Here is a 22611-nt window from a genome sequence, read left to right as displayed (position 1 = left end):
ATCAAAAACCAGCTGGGCAAACTCCAGACTCTGCCTTTCCATGTCTGATGTCAAAGTGTTCTTGGGATCTCCAATTCCTTTCAGCTTTGTTGACTGCAACACATTTCTTTCTCTTAAGCTGATTCTCCCTGTTAACAGCTTTCCTTGGCAGGTATCCCACAACTCTGGCATCTCCAACATCTTGGGTTCTTCAAGGCAATCCAGGCTTCACCTTCACAGCCTCATGCAGTGGCTGCTCTGGACCTCCATGCAGAGACATTCCAGCCACACCTGGCCTCTGCAGCTTTTCTTAGTCACAGAGGGTGTATCCTTGACTCTAAAATCAGAACCACATGACCAAAGCCGCTAAACTCTGCTGCTTGCTGGGACTCGAACATGGTCCCCTCATTCAAATACATCTTTTTTTTTTTTTTCTTTTTTTGGTTTTTCGAGACAGGGTTTCTCTGTGTAGCTTTGCGCCTTTCCTGGAACTCACTTGGTAGTCCAGGCTGGCCTCGAACTCACAGAGATCCTCCTGGCTCTGCCTCCCGAGTGCTGGGTGGGATTAAAGGCGTGCGCCACCACCGCCTGGCTTCAAATACATCTTTACCATCTTTCTATTTTCAGTGGTTTCCTTCCCTGCCTAAGTTTGAATGTCCTGAAACTTGATCAAGCTGGCCTCAAACTCAGTGATCTTGCCTCTGCTTCCCATGTGCTGGGATTAAAGGTGTGTACCACCATACCTGGCCCTAAGCTTTTCTTTAATTCTTTTTCACAACTTGGAAGCTTAGCTGGGTGGGGTCTTGCCTTGAGGTCACCATTCCTTTCATTATGTTTAGCATCAGGTTTTTCTTTAAACTTTTTTATCTCTTTGAGCACTGGACTTGACTTCATTAAACTTCCTGATGCTCCCTTTCTCTTCAAATTGTACATTTTGTGTTTTTCCTTGCTCAGCTTGCTCCTTTTCACTATAGATCTGCATAAGTATGGCTACTAATAATCAAGCAACTCAGTCAATACTAGACTGTCTGGGAATCTTCTCTGCCAAAGCTGTTAATCCATAACTCTTCAATTTAGCTCAGACAGAATTTTTTGGACAAGGACAAAAAGCAGCCACATTCATCCCCAAAATATCACAAAAATGGTCTCTAGGCCACATACTAATATTCTTTTCTGAAACCTCTTGAGCCAGGCCCCCCACAGTTCAGATCACCCTCAGCACCACTGTCTTCCATGCTCCTACTAGTATGGCCCATTAAGCCCCCAGTTAAAACATTTAACTGCTTTCCTAATCCAAAATCCCAAAGTCCACATTCCTTCAAACAAAAGTAGTCAGGTCCATCACAGAAATTCTCAGTCTTTGGTACCAACTTGTGCCTAAGCATCTCCTCACAGCAACAGGACACTGACTAAGACATAGTTGTGTTTCTATTTCTTTTTCAAACTCTTTTGTAGAAACAGTTTTACTAGCCAACACATAAATGTGAATAAGGAAAAAGAAAAATTAATTCCTAAGGAAAAGATTTTATTATGAGTTTCAAATGTTTAAGAGCTGACCCATCAGCATTCAGGGTTATCTAGATTGTTTCTGCATCACTTGCAATGTACAGGAATCACTCATTAGGATTTATAGTCAGAATAGGAATAAAAAGTGCTGCAGCAAAAGCAGTTTGGTCATGAACTATATTCCTGGTTTCTTCTTTGAAGGTTTTCTGACCCAAATGATTATACTGGTAGGAAGCTGCTTTCTGCTGTTACAAATACTTGAATTCATTTCAGTATAAGTTGTAAGATGGAGTAGCTCAGCTATTTTAGCTCAGAAAAATAAGTCTGAGAAATAACTTTGTTTTCCTTTTATGATGTCTTGAGTGACATATTTGAGAAAATAGGATTTGAAATGATTTTTAAATACATAGTACTATCAATAAAGATTTTATAAAACATAAAAAAATTTCGAAGACAAAAAATACAGAGTGTTTTTATGAAAATAGAATTATTTAGCTCAGTAAGATCTATTGTGGCTTCACATTAGAATACCTTAGTGACCTTTTAAAATAATTTAATAACAGTACTTTAAAAAAAATAGCTGATTTGGAATCTCTGATTGAAACCCAAGAATTTGTACTTTTGAAATGCTCCCCAGGATTATTCTAACATTGATCAGAGAGTTCAGAACCACCAGTTTATTTTTAGTTCTGTGCTAAGTTTTGCATCACAAAACCAGAGATTCAGTCTACAGCATTTATAACATCTGTTTTCTTGAAGAGCAGATGATACTTGAAATGGACTTGAATCTTAAGAGTTGACTGATATTTAAAATGGACTTGAATCTTAAGAGTTGGCTGTAAACATATGATTATGCACCTACAACACTTTGAATTTTTACATGTGAATTCTTTGGCTGGGCTTCTCTCTTTCTCTCTCTCTCTCTCTCTCTCTCTCTCTCTCTCTCTCTCTCTCTCTCTCTTTGTTTTTTTTGAGACAGGGTTTCTCTGTGTAGCTTTGCGCCTTTCCTGGAACTCACCCTGTAGACCAGGCTGGCCTCGAACTCACAGAGATCCGCCTGCCTCTGCCTCCCGAGTGCTGAGATTAAAGGCATGTGCCACCACCGCCCGGCTAGGCTTCTCTTAAAAGAGGAGCAGAGACTAAAATTAGGTGACCCAAATCTACCTTAATGAAGGGTGAAATTTCCAAACCCCATGGAAGATTATAGATTTAAACTTCTGTATCAACACTTTTGGAGTTACAGAAAAAAAAAATTAGAGTACAGTTTTTCTTTGCACTTTTAAAATGTTTTATTGGCATATGCTAATTATATGCAATGGTGGTATATAATATTTCACTGTGGCATTTCCATACATATATTTTTTTTCACTTTTATTGAACTAAAATGAACATAGAGAAAAATATGGTTATTTTCACTTTCATTTTAGCTTAATGAATTTTTCAAACTGTTTGTTAGCTACTTTTCTCATTGTTGTGACAAATGTATCGTGGCAGAGAAGGCATGGTGACAGGAGCGGGAGGCCAGCAGATGACATTGCAGCCAGAGTCCGCCACAAGGACCATCTTCCTCCAACAGGGCTCCATTCCCTAAAGCTTCACAGCTTCCCAAACAGCACCCGCAGGAAGAGCAAGTGCATATACCAGGAATGGGATATTATCACCCACCCCTTCTGCCACCCGCTCTCACTCTCCTCTGTCTACTAGTCACTAGCCATCATCCTCCAGGAATAGCCATTATCCTGATTTATTCGACCATCGTGATTTAAACATTTTAAGAGTGAATATGTGTTTCTGTGTATGCATGCATGTGTGTGTTTGTATATGTCTGTGTGTGTGAATGCATGTGTGTGTGTGTATGTCTGTGTGTGTGAATGCATGTGTTTGTGTGCATGTGTGCATGCATGTGTGTGTTTGTGTGTTTATGTGTGTGAATACATGTGTTTGCATGTGCATATATGTTTGTGTATGTGTACGTGTGTGTGTGTGTGTGTGTGTGTGTGTGTGTGTGTGCAGTACCTTTTGGCCACATGATTTTGATGTGGGTATTAGGTTATATTTTTTATAAGACCTTCTCTGTTTTCAGAATCAGAGCTAAACTTTATGTTAATGTGGAGAGGACAGGGAAATGGCTCAGCAGTTAAGAGCACTTGTGCTCTTGAAAAGGACTGGGTTCAATTAACTTTACAATTTACTCTTGTAAAGTTAAACATTTAATTGAGATGGCTCTCTTACAGTTTCAGAGGTTCAGTCCATTATCATCATGATAGGGAGCATGGCGGCATGCAGGCAGATGTGGTGCTGGAGCTGAGAGTGGTACATCTTGGAGGCAACAGGAAGTCACCTGAAACACAGGGCAGTATCCTGAGCATAGGAAACTCAAAGCCTGCCCCCACAGTGACAGACTTCCTCCAACAAGGCCTTACCATATTGTGGCAATTAACGAGGCAGTTCCATGTAGTTTATCTGGTAATTAAAAGAGGTTTATTTCAGGGGTAACTTACAACCAATAAGGGGTCGATTACAGGATCCAGGAGAGATGAGGTACAGTCCCACGTAGTTCTCTGGGGAACTCTGACTTGGTCTGCAAATCCAGCCTCCAGGACCACGAGGAGCTAAGAGAGCGAACACGTACACATCTCGGGGCTTAAGGGGTGTCCTCTTGGCCACACCCCAGGGGCGGGTCATTGGCAGGTGTAACAGTTACTTGCTGCCACACTAGAGGCAGTGTTTCAAGGTCAAAGCTGGAACAGCTACCGCTACATCTCCCCCCTTTTGTCTAAATAAGAAAATCCTAGCCTAATACAAAACTATATACAATAGGAACAATTATCAAGTACTCTCCAGGAGAGGGGAAAAGTAATAACCTAAACAACATACCACTCCAACAAAACCACTTCCTATGAGATTATGGGGGCCAATTACATTCACACTATCACACTTTTTTTTTTTTTTTTTTTTTTTTTTTTTTTGGTTTTTTCGAGACAGGGTTTCTCTGTGTAGCTTTGCACCTTTCCTGGAATTCGCTTTGGAGACCAGGCTGGCCTCGAACTCACAGAGATCCACCTGCCTCTGCCTCCCAAGTGCTGGGATTAAAGGCGTGCGCCACCACCGCCCGGCACACTATCACACTTTTTAAAGAGGTTTTTTTTTCTGTTGTTTTTTGTTTATTTGTTTGTTTGTTTTTTAACCAGAATATCTCCACTTGCCTTTTTCTCCAGAAGATTCTGTCTAAATACTTTTTCCTCCAAGGAAATCACCACAATTCTTAAGCTGGCTAGATTCAGTAGAAGTATAATACAGGTTTTCTGACTCTGCATTATGATCCTGTTTAGATGTGAATAATGTCTGGTTTAAATTCCTGTTCAGAAAGCAATCATATATCATATCCCATATAAACATCTTACTTGATGAATATATTGGTGGAGGTTATAAATTGGTTTGATATTGGCAACCTGACAGTTTAGACCTAAGATTCTTAAAATTTTCCTCTAAATTATTTAAAAAGAAAATAGCATGTATACTAAAGTAGTTATCCCCTCATTACTCCTGGACAATATTTGATAACCATTCCTTTGTATATAGTCTTGTATTAGGTTTAGAACCTTCTTATTTAGGCAAAAGGGGGAGATGTAATGGGTAGCCATTCCAGCTTTGATCTGGAAGTTCCAACCCCCACTGAGACTTTAGTAACTGTCATGCCTACAAGGTGGGGCCGAGAGAGGACCCTGAAGACCCGAGATCCGGATGTACTGGCTCTCTTGGTTCCTGGACCCTGGATGCTGGAGGTAGACCAAGCAAAGTTCTCCAGAGAACACCACCGAACTGTGCTACACCTTTCCCAGACCCTGTTACCTATCCCTTCACTTGTTGAGTTACCCCACAAAATAAACCTCCCTTTTAACCACGTGAAGTTGCCTTAATAATTTCACCAATATATGTGATAGTTTTAGTAATGATCAAAAAAACTGTGATATTACTAACATTCATTCATTGAAGCCACTAACATTAAAAAGACTAAAATTATAAAAAAACTATACAGTTTCATGAGAAATTTTATAAGAAATCTTAAATGAGAAAGTAAATAGGAAAAGCACATTTGTTTCTTTATCTCACTGTTATGAAAAAATAATTACAGATAGATAAAAATTCAACAACTGCCTGTAACCCAGTTTCAGGGATACCCAATGCTTCTGGCCTTTGTGGGCACCTGCACTCACATGCACATTCCCTACTGGCACATGCACACACACAAAATGTAATAAAAATAAATATTTTTAAAAGGAGTGGCTGGAGAGATGGCTCAATAGTAAAGAGCACTGGCTGCTCTTCCAGAGGACCTGGGTTCATTTCCTAGCACTCATATGGTGGCTCACAACCATCTGTAACTCCAGTTCCATGGAATCTAACACCCTCTTCTGGCCTCTAAGGGCATCAGGCATGCTTGTGGTATGCAAACACACATGTAGGCATAACATCCATACACATAAAAACAATTTTTTTTAAATACAGAAGTGGAGATGAATGTCACAGTTCGATCCTGAAATCCCAGCACTTTGAATGATGAGGCAGGAGGATCAACATGAGTTATGGTCATCATGGGAGATATATATATATATATCAAGTTCTCATCCATCCTGAGCTACCAAGCAACCAACACACACACACACACACACACACACACACACACACACACACACACACACAGCTTCAGCAGAGTTTCATTCAGATAATGAGGATTTGGAGGGCTTTGGAGTGTCAAAGTCATCTTATTCATAGAGTCAAGTTTTAAAGTTGACTTTATTGTTTTTTTGAAGACAGAGTCTCATTATGTGACATAGGCTGGGCTGGAGCTCCTCACTTTAGATTTCTAATACTGAATTAATCCAGATTCAACACTTTGATAGCTCTATATTGGAATATTTTACTAGTAATCTTAAAGTTGGGAAGACAGGAAGGTCTGATTTTGTCCAAAGTTAATACAAGTGAGAAGATGCACACACGCCTCTACCTTTCCACCACCATTTAATCCTAAATCTCCACAGACTACCCTGAAGTCTTGGAACTGATTGCCATATGGATTATATTTGTAGATGTGTTCAGTTTGCTTTATAAGTGGCATCTTTATAAACTTTGTGTATGTAACTACTTTTTCCTTCTTAAGGAGGTTTTGCTGGGGGAGGGGGGCGTTGTTTTCAGTTTGGCACTAGCCGTCCCTTACCTGGTCTATTTTTAGGTACCTTAAGAATAGCTACAGAGAGCTAAAGAGATGGCCTAGGGGTTGAGTTCTCTTGCAGAGGACCCAGGTTCAGTTCCCAGCACCTAAACCGGACTTTTCACAACTGCCTGTAAGTCCAGTTCCAGGGGATCCAACATCCCTTTCTGGTCTGCAAGGGGGCACACACACTAACACAGCATGCATTTGTAAACACATGTACACATATATGTAAATAAAAATAATAAAAATAAATCTTTAAAGAAAGAAAAGAATGAGCTGCAGAGAAGCTATGTCTTTTTTCTTGGTTTCCCTCAGTACTGGGGGAACACAGGATCTTGCACATGCTAGGTAGCTCTGCACTGAACCAAATCTCCAGTACCCTACTCCCTTCTGTTAAGTTTTATTTTGAGACAGGGTCTTGCTAAATTGCCCAGTTGGCCTCAAATTTGCTATTCTCCTGCCATAGCTTTCCAAGTAACTGGGATTACGGGACTACACCACCATGCCTAACGTAGCCCAGACACACTCTCTCTCTCTCTCTCTCTCTCTCTCTCTCTCTCTATATATATATATATATATATATATATATATATATATATATGGGGTTTATTGGTTTTTTTCAAGACAGGGTTTCTCTATGTAGCCATGGCTGTGCTGGAACTTGCCGTGTAGACCAGGCTTGTTCTTGAACTCACAGAGATTCTCTTGCCTCTGTCTCACAAGTGCTGTGATTAAAGGCGTGTGCTACCACCACCTGGCACCCGGGCTATATTAAGCAATTCTGGCATTCAGAGAATTTATTACCCTTCCTGTTGTGAACTTTATATAACAAGTAAATATCAATTAAAATTCACCTAGAGCATTAATCAACTGCAATGTTGCCATGTAGTAATAATTTAAATTCTACCATCCAAAGTTATGTTTAAAGTGAATGCCAAGGCCATCATCTCTCATTAAGTCATACTTTAAGACACCACTGCTTCATTTCCTTTCCCAGTCATGTTTTCCGCTGGTCTGGTTCTACTGCTCTCTCTACCTTGCACTAATTAAACTGGCTTAATCTGGAGCAGCTGCACCAGTACAATATCAAAAGCAGAGGCAAAACTGGCCTGGGCACTTCCTTTACTGGCTATATTCACAGTTTCTTGCCTGGCTTCTGTGTCTTAAGGGCATGACCTTAGCTTCCATTTCTTGTGTATCTGGTTACCTTTCAATCATTTGTTCTTTTAACAAATGTTTATAAAGTACTTCCTGTGTGCCAGACACTGTTTGGGTTGCTAAGGATATAGTGGTATATATGGCAAATATGGTGCTTCCCTTTGTAGCTTAACTACTGGAGAAAGGGCATTAAACAGATAATTATTCAGAAAAAAAAATTAAATTTCTTTAAAGTAGAAAGTCATCCTATGAGAATGCATGAAGCGTCTAAGTTCGTTTGGGAGCAGGATGGGCTATAAAAGTTACTAAAGAAGGAAAGCATCCAAGGAGAACTGGTGTTGTAAGTTGAGCTCTTAAGTTGCTAGTCGAAATCAACCAGGGAAAAGTTGGGTGGAAAGAATGGGAAAGGGAAACTTTCAAGTCAGGAAACTGGCACAATCAGGGAATAGAAAGGCGGCTAGTGAGGCTAGAGCAAAGAAAGGGGGAGAAAAGTTCACAAGCACGTGGGTAAAGTCACAAAGGCCAGATTGTACAAAATCAAGACTTGCTCTTTAGTTCTGTGACAAGAAGCTACTGAAGACTTTCCAGACTAGGCTGATATTTTTAAAAACGCCCACCTAGCTTTCCTGTGGAGAATAGGCTTATTTGTTGATGTATGCCAGAGACTGCAGGAACCTCGTATCCCTGCGACTGGGTTTGGTTTGCTTTGGCTTACTTGTCAAAGGCTAGAGCTCTTAATGAAAGGGAAGGCGACAGGAAGGCAATATGGAGTGCTGGTAAAGAGTATGTGACTCTGAATAATTGTGTTTCTTTTTCTAAGTCTACATTTCTTTATCCTAAGAATGGGAATAAGAAACCATATACCTGCCTGGTGGAATTATCATGAAATTTCAGGAAGGGCAGCAAACTAAGTTCTGGTAATGTAAGCCTCTAGTAAGTGTTAGGTACTGCTGCATTCTAGCAATCTTCTGAAGGGTTTTCATAGTCCTCTCAGAACAACCTGACCTCTGTGGCCCACAGAACAGCAGCATTCCATAGGTCACGTGGACTAGAGGACTTTAGGTATCTAGACTCATCAGTTGATAGAGAAACAGCATACATATAGTCGAATTTTGCAGATAAAATTTGGAGATAGAAAAGAAGATAAGGAGCTAGAGAGAGGACTCAGTGATCAAGAACACTGACTGCTCTTCCCAAAGGATCCCAGCTTCAATTCCCAGCACCCACACAGCATCTCACAAACTGTAACTCTAATTCTAGGGAATCTGACACCCTCTTCTGGCCTCTTTGAGCACTGCATGTACATGGTGTCCAAATATACAAGCAGGCAAAACACCCATACACATAAAATTAAAATAATATGAAAAAAGAGAAAGATGAAGAATGATTTGTTGCAATCAAATTCACTTACTTAATTTGTCAAATATTTATTGTGGTAAGAGGGTTTATGAATAATGAATAATTCCATTTAAAAAAAATAGGGCAGTGCTGGCACACGCCCTTTAATCCCAGCACTTGCAGGGCAGAGGCAGGTGAATCTCTGTGAGTTTGAGGCCAGTCTGGTCTACAAAGCTAGTCCCAGAACAACCAAGGCTACACAAAGAAACTCTGTCTCAGAAAAATAAATAAATAAGTGAGCTTTGTATCTTGTTCTTGTCCAGTGTGATAACCCAACTTGCATAGCTGCCCTTTCTGTTATGTAGTCCTCAAATTAAGATTGGAAAGCTTCAGCCGAATTATTCTGACAGTGGGGAGAAAGACATCAGCTAGGGAAAAAATGCTGTTATTTAGCTGTTGTAGAATGATAAGTTACCCTTTTATAAAGGAGGGTGTGTGTGTGTGTGTGTGTGTGTGTGTGTGTGTGTGTGGAGAGAGAGAGAGAGAGAGAGAGAGAGAGAGAGAGAGAGGAGAGAGAGAGAGAGCACCAAAAGAGGGAACTGGGTACCTGGAAGTTGAGTCACAGATGGTTAGGAACTGCCTGACACCAGTGCTGGAACCAAACGTGGTCCTCAGCAACAAGTGCTCTTAACCACCAGTCTGTCTCTCCAACCCCATACCTATCTTCTCTAAGTATTTATCATACAGCATCACAACTAAAACATAAAGTAGTGTAGGCATGCATTGACATAGCTCTTTCTTCTTATTCTACCAACCAACCGTACCAGCACTTATCAACCATGTTTTAGTTATGCTGATTATCCTCCCTGCCCGCCCTGTTCTTTATTCACTTAATTTATTTTAAAACCTATATTCTTTCTTTCATTGTTTTGTGTTAATCTTTCCGGCTTCAAAAGGCTATATAGAGGATTGTTTCAACTCACAATGTGTATTACCTGGGGCTTCTTGGAAACTGAGTGTTTTATTCCTGTGGGAATATATTTATCCAGATTTTGGGATAATAACAATGGGAAATCCAACTTTATTTTATTACTGTTAAATATTACTTAGGAAAAGGAACTTAATCCTTGGACATCTTCCATCCCCCACATAGTATGTGCCAAGCACTTTGCTACTTGCTACTTCAGATATGAACAAGAGGAAAACCTCTTTCTCCATAAGCTGGTAATTGGATACCTGGTACCATTTTACTCTCTGCCTCTTCCCAGGAGCAATCAGACCTGTATTCAGATCCAGGTACTCCCACATGCTGCCTGTGATTTCAGAAGTTACTCTTCTTACTCTGTAGTCACGTTATCATGAACCTAGGTGGCTCAAAAAAATCATCCATTGAATTTGCTTATAAGAGGAAATTTCCTTATGAGGTGCTCAGGTTTGTATCCAATGTGCCTTATGTAAATAAATAACTTAAGGAAATATTTTCCCAGGATTTGCCCATAGGTATTCCCTAAGCATTTGTTTTTACAACTTATATGACATTAATTTTGGGAGCAATTTGTAGTATGAAAGCCAAGACTACATAGTTTATTTTTACAAAAATTTATCTCACATTTGTAATTAGAGGGGAAAGAGGGTAGTTATTGAAATTTTTTTTTAAATTAGTCTTTGGAAGGATAGTTGCTACTTTTGGTATGTTCTATAGATTTTCTTTTGGGAAGTTGTGTTCACCTTACTTCACAGTGTTTTGATAGTGCTGAATATTACTTGACTTTGCTTTTTCTACCACTGAATGGTCATATTAGTAGCTCATGTCAAGCTGGTCTATCATTTTCCTTGGATACTGTGATAGCTAATAGCTAATCTTGGTTGTCAACTTGGCATACCTAGGTAAGAGGGAACCTCAACTGAAAGAACTGCCCCATCAGACTGGCCAATGAGTGTGTCTGTAGGCTCACATTCTTAATTGCTAATTGATGTAGAAAGGCCCACAGGGACGTGAGCAGTGCCATCCTAGACAAGTGGCCTGGGCTGTATAAGAAAGGTACCTGAGACAGAGATGGAGCCAGTAAGCAGTGTTCCTCCATTGTTTCTCCAGGTTCTTGCCTTGACTTCCTGCTTTGGCTTCCCTAGACAATGGACTGTAACCTGCCAAGATGAAATAACCTTCTCTTCCTCAGTTTGCTTTTGATCGTAAATTTATCATAGTCACAGAAAGCAAACTAGAACACATGCTTTGAGAGCAGGTCCAATCAGTGTCATTCTGAGAATTTATACAGATCTTAGGAGTGAAAAATTATTTTTTCTGGACTCTTTTATTAGGAAGACGATAGATGCTTGGCATTGTTGGAATTGATGTTCACAGAATGCAAAGAATGTAAGATCAAAAGAGAGTAGAAAATAGAGACCTGAAGACATTGTTGTACTTGTCTTTTTCTGTTGTTTTGTTTTGTTGAGACAGACTCTCACACTGTAGTCTGGGCTGGCATGGGATGCCTTATGTAGACCAGGCTGACCTTGAACTCACAGTTCACCTACCTCAGCCCCTTAAGTGTTGGGAGGTGTGAGTTTACCATATATCTGGCAGCATTTTATTGTTTTCCTTTTTCCTTCCCTCTTCTCCATCTCTTCTTTTAAAAAAAAAATATGATTATTACATTTTAAACTTCCCCTTGGATTTAATTGTTGAGCCTTACACCTTTTTTTAAGTACAATTCTTTACAACAAACACCACCTTTTTCATGATAACTTTTTAATTTTTGGAATTATGTTTACATAATTTCCCCCTTCCTTTTACTCCCTCCAACTTCTCCAATGTATCCCCTCCCCACTGTTCTCATTCAAATACTTGGTCTCTCTTGTTGTTGTTGTTGTTTTGAGACAGGGTTTCTCCCGCATAATTTGGTGCCTGTCCTGGAACTCACCTCTGTAGACCAGGCTGGCCTCAAACTCACAGAGATCCCGCCTGCCTCTGCCTCCCAAGTGCTGGGATTAAAGGCGTGCGCCACCACCGCCCGGCTGGTCTCTTTTTTTTTAATTGTTGTTTTACCACACACACACACACACACACACACACACACTCACAAAGCCTGCTCAGTCTATGTAATATTAAAAATCATCTTTACGTGTCAAGGCTCTTATCTATGCTTATTCTAGTCATTTCATTGTATTTGCTAGTATCAGTGATAGGCTCTATCACTGATCTGTATCTCTAAACCATTTTTTGAAGTTTGCTTTTGTTGATGGTGGGGTTGGGTTTCTGTTTGTTTTAGGGTGCATTTTTTCTTTTGGTTTTGGGGGGAGGTTATTTGTTTGTTTGTTGTTTGTTTGTTTGTTTGTTTGTTTGAAACAGTGTCTCATCATAATGTAATTATGTAAACCTGACTGGCCTCAAACTCATAGACAGCCCCCTGCTCTGCCTCCCCAGTGCTGGGATTAAAGGTGTATGTGATACCCACCCACATGGAAAGTATTTGTTTGTTTGATTTTGATACAGTCTCACTAAATTGCTCAGGGCTGGCTTTGAACTTGTTCTGTTGCCTGTGAAGGCCTTGAGTTTGAAATCTTCTTGCCTCAGCCTCAAAGTAGTTGGGATTACAGGCCTGTGCCACCAAGCCTACCAGTTTTTGTCAGCTCTATGGAAAAGCCTTTAAGACATAAGAGCTGGTGAAGGGTTGATTAGATTCCATTCTTCCTGTCATAGTGACCAATCCAAGGAGAGAGGACAACATGGAGCTAAATCTGTACCAGCCTTGGATGGATAGGTGCTATGGTTTGAATCTGAAATGTCCCTCATGAGCTCATATTTTGAATCACAGCCCTCCACTTATTACACTGTTTGAAGGCTTCCAGAGGAGTCATTAGGAGTGGGGCCTGTCTGGTAGAAGTAGATGACTAAGAGGAAGGCCTTTAATAGTTGCTCTTGATGCTAGGCTGTGGTCCTGAACTTTGTTTCCTGTCTACTACCATGTAAATAAGTAAGCCTCTACCTCATGCTCCTCACTGCCTTAGCCAGAGCTGCCCCACCGGCCCCACGCCTGCCCCACTGTGCTGTAATGAAATCTCTCTGAAACCATGAACCAAAATGAACTTTTTCTTCTCCTGGGTGTTTTCTGTCATGTATTTTGTCAAAAACAATGAAAAACGTAGCTAATAAACATATAACATAAATAAAGGACATATTTGAGCCAATGCCATTTTAAAGATGTATATTACAGCCCATCTTTGACACATGCATATATTCTTCTTTCTTTCTTTCTTTCTTTCTTCCTTTCTTTCTTTCTTCCTTTCTTCCTTCCTTCCTTTCTTTTCCTTCCTTCCTTCCTTCCTTCCTTCCTTCCTTTCTTTCTTTCTTTCTTTCTTTCTTTCTTTCTTTCTTTTTTGAGACAGGATTTCTCTGTGAAACAGTCCTGGCTGTCCTGGAACTCAGTCTGTAGACCAGGCTGGCCTCCAACTCACTGAGATCCACCCTGCCTCTGTCTCCCAAGTGCTGGGATAAAAAGGCATGCACCACCACCATCCAGCTATGTATATATTTTTCTAAATTAAAATTTTCTGACTATTTTAGGTGAAAATATTTTATGACATCTAAAAATACTATTGTCTATAGAATGAGATTATAAAAGTATTTAGTTTATGTTGTTCTGATTTCATCATAAGCTATAGGCTAGAGGTAAGTAGTATTTCCTGGTTTTACCATACAAGCACTAACCTGCTTGGGGACTATGACCTCTGATCAAATTCTAGATTCTTTGTTTTATATTATGTGGCAGGACAAAGTCTATAATGACAAGTACTTAAAATTCAGTTAGTTTGTCAGTACTTTAACCTTGAACATGACAGTTGCTCTTACGTGGGCAAGGCAATGATGATGTATTTTTATGTAGGTGTTCCTATCTGAAAATAAAGACACTAAAGACAGAGGAGGAAGTAGTCCAAGGACAGATTGAACAAAATCCTGATTTTGCAGTTAGAGTATCACTGTAGAATCTTGGAAATTAACAGAGCCTTTGGTGGGTAACTATAAGGAACATGCATGGAGCCTGCAAAGTTGGTAGGTGGTATATATAGGCAGCTTTAAACTTAGTGAGCAAGAGCATCCATCCACTTTGAGCCATAGAGTATTAGAGGCAATTTCATTTATTCATGTCTCATAAAAGATATCATCTCAGCCTTGGGATGTGATTTGGGAGTACAGTGCTTCTCAAGAATGTGCAAGGCCCCAAGTTCAATCCCTAGTACCAAACAACAACCCTCATCTTCATCTCTACTAAATCCTGGATTTCAAAATTAATGAATAAATTTTTCACTGGAATTTAGAGAACATTTTAAATATATAAATATATGTAGGGCTGGAGAGATAGTTCAGTCATTAAATTAAAGCACTAGCCTCTCTTGCAGAGGACCCTAATTCACATCCCAACACTCAATATGGTAGCTTATAACATTTGGTAACTCCAGTTCCAGAGGATCCAATGCCTTCTGGCCTTGACAGGTACTGACTGTGTGCACATGGTATGCAGACATGCATGTAGGCAGAACACCTAAACATAACATATAAAAAATAAAATAAATGTGTGTAGACAGTATATGAGACACAAAAAATGTAGGCGTTAGAAGATCTCCTGTTTGACATTTTCTCCTGTGTGGCAGAGGTAGAAACTGTTGCACAGTCCAAGGACCCTTGGGAAGAGAAGCAGAAAGGAGCTAAACTCAAACTAACCTATGCTTCCCCCATTCCCATTTTTCCTAGCTAGTTTTCCAATACACTTCTTTATAATTCAAAATCCAAGGGGCCAGAGAAATGGCTCAGCACTCAAGAATGTGTACTGTTCTTCCCTGAAGACCTAGGCTCAATTCCAAGCACCCACATTGGGTATCTAACAACTTGTGTGTGTGTGTGTGTGTGTGTGTGTGTGTGTGTGTGTGTGTGTGTGTGTGTGTGTGTTCACGCATGCATGTATTTAGTTGGTTTTGTTTGGTTTTTCAAAGCTACAGTATACTTGCTAGTTAGTCTTGTAGTTCAGATTTTTCAGTCCTCTCTAGTATCATGTAATGTTTTATCTTACCATCACTCTGGAGGCTTAGTTATCTTTTTCATGAGTTGTTGAGGTGGTATCAGGAAAGTTAGGGTTTTCTGGAAAGTAAGCCAGTAATAAATATTTCCTGTGGCTGCCTGGAGAAGTGTTTACTGACTAGGATACTGTCTGAGGAATCCCTTTTAACCTTTCCCTGTTTCCAGGAAGCATAGTTTTATGGAGTTGCTGGTTCTTAGCATTTATGCTTATAACTATCTATTGGAGCTGTTAGTGCCTTTAGTAACAAGGATAGGTAGATGAGTGTTTTAAAGTGATTCTCATCTGTATTAGAATCTGCATAGGAAAGGAGACATTCCATCAGGTGTTCCCATGTTCCATATTTTTTGTTTGCCCCCCCTTTCTCCCTTTAGTTCTGTTCAGTTTGACAGGGGACTCTAGATTAAAGAATATCTTGCAAAGATAGCATTAGAATGATCTGATTGTGTCATTATAGACTTCCTATGCTTATTTCGTTTATCTGAACTCTAATTACCTTATGAAGAGTGCAGAAGGAAAGGATTATATGAAAGAGAATTATTCTTCTCAAGTCTTAAAGGCTTTTACTTGATGTGTAGGGGTGGGAGGGAGTCATCAATATTTTAGAGGCAAAAGAATGGCACATTTGAAGCCTACACAACATAGTAAGACTTTGTCTCAAAAAGAAGAAGAAGAAGAGGAAGAAGAAGAGAGAAAGAAAGAAAAAACTCACAAAGCATGAAGGGAAATTACTTCCACCAAATGGCAGAAAGTCAACCTACTAAATAGCATTGCTCTTATACCTTTAAAAACACATGTTTAGTAATCAAAGAAAACAAGTTTATGACACTTTGCAAAATCTAGCTTTAGTCTTTAAAAGGTTTATTGAAATTCTCAATCATTTTACTTTGGTGTTAATATTCATGCATGAGTATTAAGTTAGTAAGATGAAGACTCCCTATCAGCCTTCCTATATGACAGCTCTTCAGCCTGGTGAGTCAATGCATACGTCAGAATTTCTCTCTGGTGACTTGAACTCACCTCTGACTTTAAGGCCATAGGAACAAACTTCCCTGGTTGACCAAAAAGAAAATGGGAAACACAGGTTGGAATCCTAGCCTAGATATATACATAGTTAGGCATTTGTTTGGGTAGCCTTTGAGACCTACCCGAGATGGGTAGGGAAGATAGAGGTTAGAGCCTGTAATGGGGATTGCTAGCATGCCTGGTATGCCTGCCCTGAGTGAGCACATTTATTTTGCAACTTTAGAAGCATTTTATACCACAGATTTCTATGAAGGATTTCTCTTCTAATTTGGGTTCTTCCTAAAATTTAAGACTCTGATAATAGCCTTTAAGTAACAACAATGTGTATTTTCTCTTAGCATTTTCTGTTAACACATTGCTTTCTTCAATGTAGCTGCAGTACTGTAAGCTTTGACTTGTCTGCCCTCTGCTGGAGATCTGTGTTTACATTGACCAGTGTCCTCTGGCTCTGGGGAAAAAAGGGTTTTCCTTAAAGACTTACTGCTATTGAGTCAATATATTTATGATTTTACTCAGTTTTTCAAAATGATGATAAATGTCTCTCTGGGTTCCCCATCTATGGATGGATCATGTTCAGAGCCCAGGTCCCTGAAATGTATCATTTGGAGCCTACCTCAAAGCAAGCTCTGGTTTCACTCACTAGTTAGCTCATTACCATCCCCAACTATATTTCTGCTATTCTTTCCTTTTTCTCATGTCTCAATACCAATGTCAGCCTCTATGTCTCTTCACACTCTTTACAACTGGGAACAGCATTCCCACCGTGATAGCTCTTCTGAATTCTTATCACTTATCCTTCTTTGTCACACATTTACACTTAAAAGTTTTGGATCAGCCTGGTGTGGTGATGCACATCTTTAATTCCAGCAGTCAGGAGGCAGAGGCAGGCAGATCTCTAGATGTTCAAAGCTATCCTGATCTACATGGTTTTCCAGGTCAACCAAGGACACATAGTGACACCTTGTCTTAAAATAAAAAAATGTTTTTAGATCAGGGCTTGTGAGATGGCTCAGCAGATAAAGGTGCTTGCCACACAAGTGTGGTGACATGAATTTGATTCCCTAGAATCCAGGGAAAGGTGGCTGGAGAGAACCAACTCCACAAAATTGTTTGCTGACCTCCACACACATGCCATGTCATATTCGCGAGCATGCATGCACCCACACATGCACACACACAAAATAATAGTAATATATTTTAACATTTAATAAAATATTTAAATTTTTGGATTAACTTTTCAAATATAATAATTGTTATGAATTTGCATGAGTAGGGAGCTCCCAGCTGGCCAGGCCAGAAAATATACTGGGCAGATGCAGTGGGGGCAGTGGCGGTGCATGGAAAGTCATTCACACCCGAGCGCTGCATCCATGCGGAGAGTTTATTATAATAGAGAGATGAAGAAAAAGATAGGAAAGAGGGAGACAAGGAAGAAAGAGAAAGGAGAGAGGGCAGAGGTGTGCACACCTCGTGGGAATGGAGAGAGAGAGAGTGGAAGAGAGAGAGGAAGAGGAGGAGTTTTTCCTTAAAAATGAGGCTTTTATGTCAGGACACAGGGCAGCCCCAAGGGGAGAGATTTCAAGGGGCAGGTCAGAATATTAATAATAACTATACCTCTTCAGGCAGATAAACTTTATGAATATGGTATTGTTTCACATTCTTCTGTGTCCCCTGTAGACTTCAGCAGCTCTCAATTAATTTATTATTTCCTATTTAAAGATCTGCAAATGGACTGAGGGAGTAGCTCGGTTGGTAGTGATTGTCTAGCATGCACTAAGTCAAGGGTTTGATCCCTAGTACCTCTTAAAATCAGGCATGGTAGCTCATACCTGTAATCTCAGCACTCTGGAGGTAGAGACAGAAGGGTCAGAAGTTACAGGTTATCCATTCTCTGCTACATAGTGAATTTGAGAACAGTTTAAGTATGAATAATATGATAGCAATTTATTTCCCATTAGTAATAACTATCATCACAAAATGCCTTTATCTTTTTTGTTTGTTTGTTTTTTGTTTTCTTCATTTTTTTATTTTTTCAAGGCAGGGTTTCTCTGTGTAGTTTCGGTGCCTGTCCTGGATCTCACTCTGTAGACCAGGCTGGCCTCCAACTCACAGAGATCCTCCTGGTTCTGCCTCCCGAGTGCTGGGATTAAAGGCATGTGCGCCACCAGCCACTCGGCTATGAAGTTGTTTTCAAATTAGGGAGTAAACAAACACAGTTAATGGCTCTGAGTCAGGCATAAATTAACATATTAAGATATAGGCATTTGGCTGGGTGGTGGTGGCACATGCCTTTAATCCCAGCACTGGGGGGCTGAGCCAGGCGGATCTCTGTGAGTTCGAGGCCACCCTGGTCTACAGAGCAAGCTCTAGGACAGGCACCAAAAACTACACAGAGAAACCCTGTCTTGAAAAAAAAAGAAAAGAAAAACAACTTCATAAAGTTTGAAAAAGTCATGCTGTCAGTTTAAAAATAACTGTTTTTTTTAAAGTAACATCCCTATGATGTGTTCCTCTTTTTAAATAATGTTTCAATTTATAACTATTTAATCCTAATCTAATTCTTCAGATCCATAAAAACTAGCATATTTAATACTAAAAGAAAGTTCTGTTTTCAGTTCCTTTTATAATTTAAATCCTTATGGAGGCATGGTAAATTGTGTAGCAAAGAATTAGCAGCACTCAAACCAGAATCAGATTCAGCAATTGGAGTGTGGCTAGTAGGCTGAGAACTAGCTACAGGTAAGAGACCAGACGATAGAGACAGCAGGGGCACACAGGCACTGGCCCAGGGCTTGACTGGACCCTGCTCCTCATACTGGGTCGCCTTGCCCAGACTGAATACATGGGGAGGTGCTTAGTCTTCCTGCAACTTAATATGCCGTGTTTTGTTGGGAGACCTGCCCTTTCCTAAACAGAAATGGAGGAGGAGTAGATTGGGAGGTGTGAACAGGGGTGGGGTGTTGTGTGTGGAGTGAGGAGGGACTGGGAGGAGAGGAGGGAGGGGAAACTGCAGCCAGGATGTAAAATAAATGAATGAATGAATGAATGTATTAATTAAAGAAAGATCAGAGTTAAATTTTAAATCAAAGCTTTAGCAAACAGATGGGGATTTTAGCTCAATGATAGAGCATGTGCTTAGCATGTGTGAGGCCCTGGGCTAAATCTCTTACACCAAAACCAAAATAAATAAAGAGAGCAAAAAAATGTGGCTATTGGTTCAGGAAAAGATATTCAAAATATTTAACTTATATGGCACAATCAATCATTTTGACTAGGTAGAAACAGGATCTGGAAGTCCCCTGCTGTGCCAGACATTAACCTGCCTGTTTGATTTTGAATGTTCAGAGGGGCAACCATTCATCACACATAGAAATTTTGAACTGTTAAGCTGTGTGGCCAGGACAAAAGCAGCAGCAGCTTGCTAGCTCTGCCCCATTCCACTTTTCAAAATGGTGCAGGTACCATGAGTCATGCTTACCTCCCCAATTCTGGGAAGCAATATAAAGTCTATGTCTGTGTTTTCAAGCCTATGGCTGTGCTCCCAAGCCCACAGGCAGCGGCTGGGAGAAGCCGCTTTGTATCATGGCCTAGCCAGTCAGAGACCATGGGAGTCTGCCATGTTGCCGCTGAAGCCCACCATGGCCAGGTGGTGCATTTGTGTACTGCAGTCCTGCGTGAGACCTGAAGTAGGAAGCTGTTTGGGGTTCCATTTTAGAGTCTCTTATTCTCTCAGGTTTTAGTTGGAAACTCTTGCCCCACATTGGGTGCCAAAATGTAGCTGGGAATTTTCCTATGTCCCACCCAGCCCTGAGATCCCACAACTGCTTATAAAATAATCACTCAGAGGCTTATATTAATTACCAACTGTATGGCCTATGACAGGCCTCTTGCTAGCTAGCTCTTTCATCTTAAATGAACCCATTTCTATTCATCTATATGTTGCCATGTGGCCGTGGCATTACCAGTCTGCTGGCATCTTGTTGCTCCTTGGGTGACCAGCTCGAGTCTCCCCTGACTCCACCCTTCTTTTCTGCATATCTCTGCTTGGATTTCCCGTCTGCCTCTAAGCTGTCTTGCCATAGACCAAAATAGCTTTATTTATTAGCCAATGGAAGCAACACATATCAGGGCATACAGAAAGACATCCCACAGCATTTCCCTGATGGCTAAGTATATCAAACATTTCTTCAAGTGTTTCTTGGCCATTTGAGATTCCTATGTTGAGAATTCTCTGTTTAGATCTGTACCCCATTTTTAAATTGGATTATTTGGTTTGTTGATATCTAGTTTCTTGAGTTCTTTATATATTTGGGATATTAGTCTTCTGTCAGATGTGGAGTTGGTGAAAATCTTTTCCCATTCTTTAGACTGCCATTTTGTTCTATTGATGGTGTCCTTTGCCAAGCTTTTCTATTTTATGAGGGCCCATTTATTATGGATCTTAGTGCCTATGCTGTTGGTGTTCTGATCAGGAAGTTGTCTCCTGTACCAATTCATTCAAGACTATTCCCCACTTTCTCTTCTATTAGGTTCAGTGTATCTGGATTTATGTTGAGTTCTTTGATCCACTTGGACTTGATTTTTGTGAAGGGGAATAGATATGGATCTATTTGCATTCTTCTACATGCAAGCATCCAGTTAGACCAGCACCATTTGTTGAAGATGCTTTCAATTTTTTTATTGTATATTTCTGACTTCCTTATCAAAAATCAGGTGTCCATGGGTGTGTGGATTTACAGCTGGGTTTTTGATTCAATCCCATTGATCAACCTATCTGCTTTTATACTGTTTTTATTACTATAGCTCTGTAGTACAGCTTAAAATAAGGGATGGTGATACCTCTGGGAGTTCTTTGATTATACAGGATTGTTTTAGTTATCATTTTTTTTGTTTTTGTTTTTTCCATATGAAGTTAAGTATTGTTTGTTCAAGGCCTGTTTAAAACCAAGGAATTCAGCTGTGGAAATGGCTCGTCAGGTTAAAGCACTTGCTGCACAAGCTTGACTATCTGGGTTAGATCTGTGGAGGCCACAGTGCCGCACAAGACTATCCTCTGAGCCACACTTGTTGCCATTTTCAGGTGTTGTATTGGGCATGCTCACAAAGATCACAGTAGTGTTTGTTGACTACTGGCATTCTCTCCTAGAAGGAGTATGGAGGATCATGGAATCCTCACCTGAGTATTCAGCCACCCTTCCCAACCAGTTGTATCTTATTATGCTCTAAATGCACATAGCCTCAAGGTCTCAGGGAACATCAGATAGAGAAGGACTGGGGGGTGGGGGGTGTCTCTATCTATACAGCCATGAGGGAGTCATCATCCATACTGAGTGCAGACCTTCCAATGTAACTTTCCAACTTTAAGTTTACCCATAATCCTACCCATAACCTCTCATCCATTGCTCTCTAAGTAAACTTAATAAACCATTGATTCTCCACAATGAACTTTGGTAGAGTCATGCCTCAGGTTGTTGTTGGGACTGTAGGAGAATGGGTAGACTTTTTATATGTTTTTTATATTGGGGGAGACTGTTTATGTCTCCCCCAAGGAAGGAATTTTAGCAACACTCATAAAGGTGGAAGGAAACTGACTTCACAAAGTTGTCCTCTGACCTCCATACCCAAGCTGTGAAACTCATGTGCCCCCATAATAATAAATGTTTAAAAATTTTAAAAAATCCAAGGAACTGAATTTCTGGCAATAGAAAAGACAGTATTACAAGTGCACAGTAAGTACCACAAATGGATGAGTTAAGCTGTATACAGTAAGTACTCTTTAAGTAGAATAAGAATTATAGACAAAAGACATCCCGTGACAGCTTCACACAGAAACTCAGGGTTTTCCTCTGAGCATTGACTGGACTATGTCTCTTCAAAAGCTGTTGACTGGGGATATTTTATTTTTCAAAATTGCAGCTATTTTAATGAAATTTGAATCAAGCCAGTGTTGGGCATGTTAAGCAAGCATTCTACCACTGCTATATCCTCAGACTCCTTCCACCTCCTCTTTTAGACAGGTTCTCACCATGTATCTCAGGCTGAGCTGGAACTCTCTATTGTAGCACAGGCTAGCCCAGAATTAGGATAATCTTATCTCTGCTTCCCAGGTACTGGGATTATAGACTTGCATCAGTGTGCCAGTTTGTATTTTGTAGTAGTTTAAGGAGAATACTTACGCTACATGGATTTCAGCAGTTAAGAGCAACTATTGCTTTTGCAGAAGACCTGAGTTCTGTTCTCAGCTCTCACATCAGGCAGTTCACAACCACATTCTAACTCCAGCTCCCAGAGAGTAACACCTAGTTTTCACAGGTACCT

The 22611-nt window shown here is 40.2% G+C and overlaps 1 protein-coding gene across 3 annotated transcripts in view; it reads left to right on the top strand.

Moving 5' to 3' along the window:
• Window positions 1-22611, top strand: part of Ssh2 (slingshot protein phosphatase 2) — a 254194-nt gene that overhangs the window by 75530 nt on the left and 156053 nt on the right. The window lies entirely within an intron of this gene.

Source organism: Peromyscus californicus, unplaced genomic scaffold (assembly GCF_007827085.1).
Source record: "Peromyscus californicus insignis strain IS unplaced genomic scaffold, ASM782708v3 Scaffold_3__1_contigs__length_106647218, whole genome shotgun sequence".
Taxonomy (NCBI): domain Eukaryota; kingdom Metazoa; phylum Chordata; class Mammalia; order Rodentia; family Cricetidae; genus Peromyscus; species Peromyscus californicus.
This window is presented reverse-complemented; position numbering and strand designations above follow the sequence as displayed.